The sequence below is a fragment of the Micromys minutus genome (genome assembly GCF_963924665.1).
Source record: "Micromys minutus genome assembly, chromosome: 30".
Lineage (NCBI taxonomy): Eukaryota > Metazoa > Chordata > Mammalia > Rodentia > Muridae > Micromys > Micromys minutus.
In genome coordinates, this window is record NC_137965.1 from 1,092,119 (window position 1) to 1,099,466 (window position 7,348).

General features: G+C 39.0%; 1 pseudogene across 1 annotated transcript; it reads right to left on the bottom strand.

Moving 5' to 3' along the window:
* Positions 1 to 748: 748 nt before the first annotated feature.
* LOC308439780 (60 kDa heat shock protein, mitochondrial-like) lies at positions 749 to 1,937 on the bottom strand (annotated as a pseudogene). Its single transcript has one exon. The product of its transcript is annotated as a 60 kDa heat shock protein, mitochondrial-like (transcript).
* Between the last annotated feature and the right edge of the window lie 5,411 nt (positions 1,938 to 7,348).

Below are 7,348 nucleotides of genomic sequence, written 5' to 3' on the forward strand. Positions count from 1 at the left end.
GCTATATATATATATATATATATATATATATATATATATATACATATATATATATATATATATATTGGTTTATGCTAAAATCAACACATACAGTTAAAATGACTTATGAGCTAAGAAAATATTGCAGAATATTTTGGAGAATCATACATAAGCCAATTATATAATAAATGAGGTACACTGTTAGTGGGCACTATTATAACTTCCCTTCATAAATGATGATTGGCTTAAACAGACAGGCCACAGAAGAAATATATACAAAGCTACATCAAAGATGTGAGTTGAAATTAATAGAAATCATATACAAGTTGCTATTCCTGTGTAACAAAACTTCCACAAACTCAGGGACTAGAACAGTAACTGATGTATCTTTTGGCTGTCTGGGGGTTGCCTGCAGGAGCATGGTTTGAACTGGGCTGGCTCTCTCTTTAATGTGTACGTTGGTGTCCAGGTCTCTCTCTGGCTAAGCTAGAAAATCTTGGGGTGAGAACATTTATGCCTTTGTGTCCCACAGTACACTAAGTCTCCATGTGTTTCTCCTCTTTTTCCTTGGACAAATGGGATACTAAAGACGAACGTCTTGTGGCAATTACCAAAGCTCGGTGGCTAAGGACTTTATATGCCGTTTATACCATTTCTGCTGACATCTCATTGGTCAAAGCAAAAGGCATGACCCAATTCAGATCTAATCAACAGAGAACTGGATCCTGGGCTTCTGGTAAGAGATACTAAAAGGCACAAGTGAAGGGTACTAACGCCGGCCCTGGTGTAGATCCAGCTTTCCCTTTTCATGTTCACTAGTTGTGATGTCTAGCTGCTCAGTCATCTCTTGAATAAATTTTTCAATGTGAGCTTTGTCACCTTTTCCTCTCAAAAGCATGGCATCATCTTTGGTGACAACGACCTCTCCAACTTTACCTAAGTCATGAGCTTGAACAGATTCAAGATTTAGATTCAACCCCTCATCTCCAAACACCACACCATCAGTATCAATAGCCATGTCTTTAAGCTGGTTCTTCCTATTGACCCAAACCCTGGAGCTTTGACTGCTACAACCCAAAGACCAACTTTTAACCTGTTTAAAACCTGTGTGCTTAGAACTTCTCTGTCAACATCTTTAGGGATTATGACCAAGGGCTTCTGATGAGCATTGCCAATTTTAAGAGCAGATACAATGAACTGAACACTATAAATTTTCTTTCCACTCAACAAAACATAGGCATCTTGGAATTCACATTTTTGACCTTTTGATATGTTAATAAAATAAGGGGAACTATATCCTCCACTGAACTTCATGTCTTCAATAATTTCTAGCTCATCATTCAGGGCTTTCCCTTCTTCATTGTGATGACATCCTTTCTTCAAACCTTTTTCATTGCATCAGAAATGATACTCCTAATGTCTTTGTCTTCATTTGCAAAAACTATAGCCACCTGAGAATTTTCTTCAGGGGCTACCAGAGGTTTAGATTGTTTCTTAAGTTCAGCAATTACAGCATCAACAGCCAACATCACACCTCTTTGGATTTCCACTGGATTAGCTCCTTTGCTTATCTTCTTGAAGCCTTCTTTGGCAATAGACCGTGCCAGAACAGTGGCAGTGGTGGTACCATCCCTAGCTTCTTTGTTTGTGTTACTGGCAACATCCTGAACAAGTTTAGCTCAATATTTTTGTATTTATCCTTTAAATCAATTGACTTTGTGACAATGACCCATCTTTTGTTACTTTGGGACTTCCCCAGCTCTGCTCAATAATCACTGTTCTTCCCTTTGGTTCCATTGTAACAGCTACAGCATCAGCTAAAAGGTCTACACCTTGAAGCATTAAGACTTGGGCATCTGCACCAAATTTTACATCTTTGGCATAGACCCAAGTGAGATGAGGAGCCAGTGCCCAGGACACTGGTCTCCTCTGGCAAAGACTGTGGGTAGTCGAAGCATTTCTGTGGGGCTGTGGTGGGAGAGCATGAGGTAGGGCAGGCAGTCCATGGTTGAGGGCACATTTGTTTTCTTACACATTTGCTTAAAAAGATACTTTCCTAAAGCTTTATACATTTGAGTATGTTTTAAATAACCATGGAAAGGTTGAATTTACATTAAATTTACATTGAGTTAAATTGAATTCACATTTAAAAAGTTACCCTGACTTCATTACAATTAGCTTTGTGAAATTATATGGCTAATAATATTTTGCAAAGGCAGAACATTCTCTTGGAAAATATCCCCAGCTCTTAAAGACTTACCCAGTACTGTCACATATGACACATAAGCTACACATTATAGATGATATGTAACATACATAGACAACATAAATAACACACAAGTTGCATATCATAGATGTGTTAAGAGCATTATTCCTTGTGAGACTGGTAAAGGAATCTGGAATGCATAGGAAATGGACCCTGGCTTTGGAGGGCATGGATAAAGTATGCTGGTTAGGTACAAATGCACATCTCATCATGGCTTTCAAAACATGTGGTACTTGGTTCTGTATGAGAGGAAAACATGTTAGGGTTTGTACATGTTATCTGGGGAAGCAGAAGAATGGCGTGGAGAAGAGTCATGTTCACCATACCATCTCCCCACACATGACATGGACAAGGTTGATATCACCAGTCATGTTAACATGGACAGAGGAAAGCTCCCAAGCCCTGAGGAACACCGAGAGCAAGAGAAATAGCCTTCCCCAGGGAAGAGCACAGGGATAGGTTACACAAGACCAAGTGGTCAGCTCTGGAAGCAAATGCACACGTGTAACAGTATTCGGACTGAGAAGCCTTTACAGATCAACAATAGTAGGCTATGAAGAGCACGGGAGAGACATGGCAGCGGTTGGAGGGAGACAGTCTAACGAGTCATTGTTAGAAGTAAAAGAAATATCATTTTTAAACTTATACTTTTCCTTTGCCACATAGCTTTGATAAAGATGCCTCTTCTTGCATGAGGGTCATTAATTAACTAAATGTAAGGAGAACATTTCCCGTTTAATGCACAAGCTATACGTGAGTGAGTGCTACCTTAAAAACTGCTCTAAGAACCATTTTCCTCATTGTATACTGGAAGGCCTATTGAGTTTTCTGTTGCTGAAGACAAAGTTAAAACATTGTTTTAGATTTCCATCATCATTCATATTTGAATAAAGCCCCAACGTGGCAGAAAGTTATTTTTCAAAGTAACAAAAGACTATTGAGGTGGGGGGTGGGTGACCGAGAAGCAATAAAAAGCTTAAAAAATGTTTTTAATCAAAAGTTTCATAATTTAATTGACAGATTTTGTAGGCCTGAGGTCATTTCTTTGTAAAGCATGGTCTATATAACCTCAACTTTATACTGTTATGCTGGGGCCACCGGGGCTGGAATGTAATTGGAAGGGAAGAGAAAGAGACCACTTTCATCTCTGAGTTGTGATTTCACACATTTTGTATTTTTAAACTTTATATAGAATCGGACTTGGCAATACATGACATTACAAAACAAGATGGAAAGACTGAAATTCATTCTGTTCCCAGGGGACATAAATGAAGAAATCGAGATTGAGACTACGTGTCCGTAGTAGTCAGCTTGCTGTTGCTACAACAATGTGACCAACTGAAGGGATGGAAACCGATTTGGGTTATAATTCGGGTGTTTCAGTAGATAGTCAACTGTCTTAAATTTTCTAGGCTTTTGCGAAGGACAGCATCATTCACGAGTCTCAACACTGCATGCTGTCTAAGAAGTGAATGGGGATAAAGAAGGGATAAGTCTCAGTGTACATTTCAAGGACACCCTACTCCCTCTGACAGGGTCTGTTTCTTAAAGCTTCTGCCACACTGAATAACTTCACTACCTGAGGATAACAGTTACAGCACAGAGGGGCGTGGCAGTTACAATTCAAGCAGTAGCAACTTACACTCTAGCTTTCTCCTTATTTGTTTAAACAATTTTTTAATGATTTACTTATTCTTATTTTATGTGCATTGGTGTTTGGCCTGCATGCATGTCTGTGTGAGGGTGTCAGATCACCTGGGAACTAGAGTTATATACTGTTATAAGCTGCCATATGGATGCTGAGAATTGAACTTGGGTCCTTTGGAAGAGCAGCCAGTGCTCTTAACCTCTGAGCCATCTAACTTTCCCACTATTAATACCTGATGTGTTATAGATTTTACAAAGTATTTTGCTTAGCATAACACAGTGCAGTGCCTGTTCTCAGATGAGGGAACAGACACCCAAATATGGTTGTTTTAATATTTATGTTTTTATTATTTCAAATATGTCTCAGGAGGGCCAGAGAAGTGGCTTAGAGGTTAGGAACACAGACTGCTCTTCCAGAGGCCCTGGGTTTGGGTCCCAGTGCTCAAATGGTGGCTCACAACCATCTGTAACTCCAGTCCCAGGGGACTGATGCCCTCTTCTGGCCTCTGTGGATACCAGGCACTCATAAGGTGCACGGAAAAATCATACAGGCAGAATCATAATACAACAAATAAATGAATTAATTAAAATTATGTGTGTGTGCCTGTGTATAATTATGTGTTCATGTGTGTTTAGGTGCCTGTAGCATCCAGAAAAGGGTATCAGATCCTGTGGAGATAACATTGTAAGTGGTTGGGAGCTACTTGGCATGTGTACCACGAACACAGGTCTTGTGAAAAAGCAGTAACTACTCTTAATGCTGAGTCATATTTTTATCCCCACTTAGAGGGTTTTATAGCCTGTCCAAAATGGAGTATGTGGGTGTCTCTCCTCATAGGCTTGCTTCCATATTCCTTCCCTGAAGCATTTTCTACCTGACCAGGTTCTTTATGTGTGCATACTTCAAATCAGAAAAACTGTGGCATATAACTGACAGTATTTTAAAAGAAATTCCTCAGAACTGCTGTTATTAGAACCAACTGGTCTCTACACAGCAGTATTCTGTATAGATATAGCTGGTAAAAACAAAGTCTAACCAGTAGAGCTCAGAATAGCGTGAATGTCTTATTTAATAATTTGCATGATTGCTGTGCTGTGTGTGTGCATGTGCATGTGTGTGTATGTGTGTTTGCAGGTGTGTGGGAATAAATTGTTTTATGTGATTTTCTTCTATAGCAAGTTTTAATAAATGATGTGCTTGCAACTTTGAGACGTAATCAAAACTTATATACACATTAATACTGTGGTATTATAAACATCAGTGTTACTTATTTTCTCCACAATATTCTTGAGCTCGAGCTGGACTTTGCGCAGGGTATTTTATTTCAGTCAAGGCACTGGATCTCTATATGTTTTGCATGTTTGATGAAAACACTCACTCAATTCTTTTATAACCATCAGAGTGGGGAATTCATTCCTGAAGCTTGTTTAAGCTGGTTTTCTTTCCTGTGAATTGTGACATGTTTAAAAACCTCCTTTGAACACTCAAAAGTTGACTAGTTCAGGTACCAGGGATTCTGTGAACATACTTAAGAGTTGTAGCCCAAGTTTGTTCTGTAAGGATCATATTGCATCATAAGAAATAATAGATTGTGACTGTACTGTATCCACATACACTCAGACATTATTTAATCATTTGTTTGCCGTTAGACATCTACCCTATATTTTTGAGATATTTTATTAAATTGAAGTTCATACTCAGAACATGGTTCATTTCTTGTATCTATAATAATTTTCATTGGAAACATTCCTGTTAATTCTGCTGTTACAGTAATCTACAGTGTTATGGTTTAAAACAAATCCTTGCAACGCCAGATTTCACCGACATGCTGACCAGTGTTAGAGTACTTACCTAACACACATGTAGTTCTTGGTTGCATTTTCAGTTCTGAGAACAAAGCAAAACGAAACAAAGGAGCATTGGTTGTGTTAGTTATGAGGAGCCGGCTGCCATAACACCAGAAGAGTAATTTGAATATGAAGTTAAAAATGACACCGCCCCAGAGTCATGGTCCAAGTTTCAACATTTGCTTCTTGCATGGCTTTGTAAAAGTCAGTCCTCTGTTCTCTTGAAAGGAAATAGAAATCGATTATAATGAATTAGTTGAGATAATATGACAAAAGATTAAAAATTTGTGTCACTTAATAAATCATTTTAAAATATTTGCAGTACTACACAGCAAAGGCCTCCTTGATACAGAGTTAACAAAAATATCTACAAAATTAAACAATCACCACACATTTAGATGGAGGGGAAGGTTTAGAAATTGTTATTTTTTTATTCTGTAAGGAAAAGAGATATAGGTTTTAGCACTCCCTGGTTCCCATACTGGATACTTGTCAGGAACTCAATAATACGAGAGTGGAAAGACAAGAGGAAGGCATAAATACTTTACTGAATTTGCTTTTATTCCCTGTATACCGGAATCTTCACATGCCCAAGGAAAGGATGGACCTTCTGCTTTCACGCTTTCCAGACAGAGAACAATGGAATTGTGAGGAAAGATGGGACTCTGGATGAGGATTGTAAATTCTAGGGACGTTACTGGGATACAGCTGGGCACAGAGTAGTGGAATAAAATATTGTGGAGAGAATCACTGTCTCAATACCGCTTTAGCTGGCTGTGGTTGGCACATGCCTTGTTTTAAAGTCAGCCCAGTCTACCTAGTGAGTTCCAGGGCAGCCAGAGCAACGTAATGAGACCGTGTTTCAAATGAGATGGTGATGCTGATGCTGTCACCGAAGACACCAGCGACGATGGTGATAAAATCAGTAGGATTTAATAATAAATAGTTATTCCGGTTCATTACAGGTCCAGTTTCCAGTTTAGCTATTGTGATGATGTGAATAAAAAATTTCCCCCCAAGCTCACGTGGACCCCAGTTGTTGGCGTTATTTGTGGAGACTGTGAGACCTTTAAGTGGGGCCCTGATAAAGGAGATGTGTCACTGGGGGAAGGTTTTGAGGGTTTAATGTTTCATGCTGTTTTCTGCTCACCCTCACTGTTCCCTTCACGTGAATGAAAATGTGACCCACCAGATACCACGGTCTTTCCTGCCAATATGCACTCTCGCTCTTTGGAACTGTAAGCTAAAACAAATTCTTTCTTTTATAATTGCTTTGGTCCTTGTATTTTACTGTGGAGATAAAAAGTAACTAATAAAGTTATATTTTTTTAATCTTCTAGAAAATACCAGTCCCAGCAGAAAATACCAGCAAAATTAATTTGCGGGTCTCAGCTCTCTTAGTATATGTGGTGGCTCATCTCGAGTGCCAACTTAGCTGCTCAGGGAGATGCTTAGAGAATAAAGCATTCTGGGAGTGTCTGTGAGGAAATGACCTGTAATTATGTGTTCCTATGTCTTATATATCGAAGTGGCGGCTCTTACCCTCTGACATCTAGAAGTCTTTTCCCTCCCTAAAATCCTTCATTAAACAGTAGAGGGAAACCCATC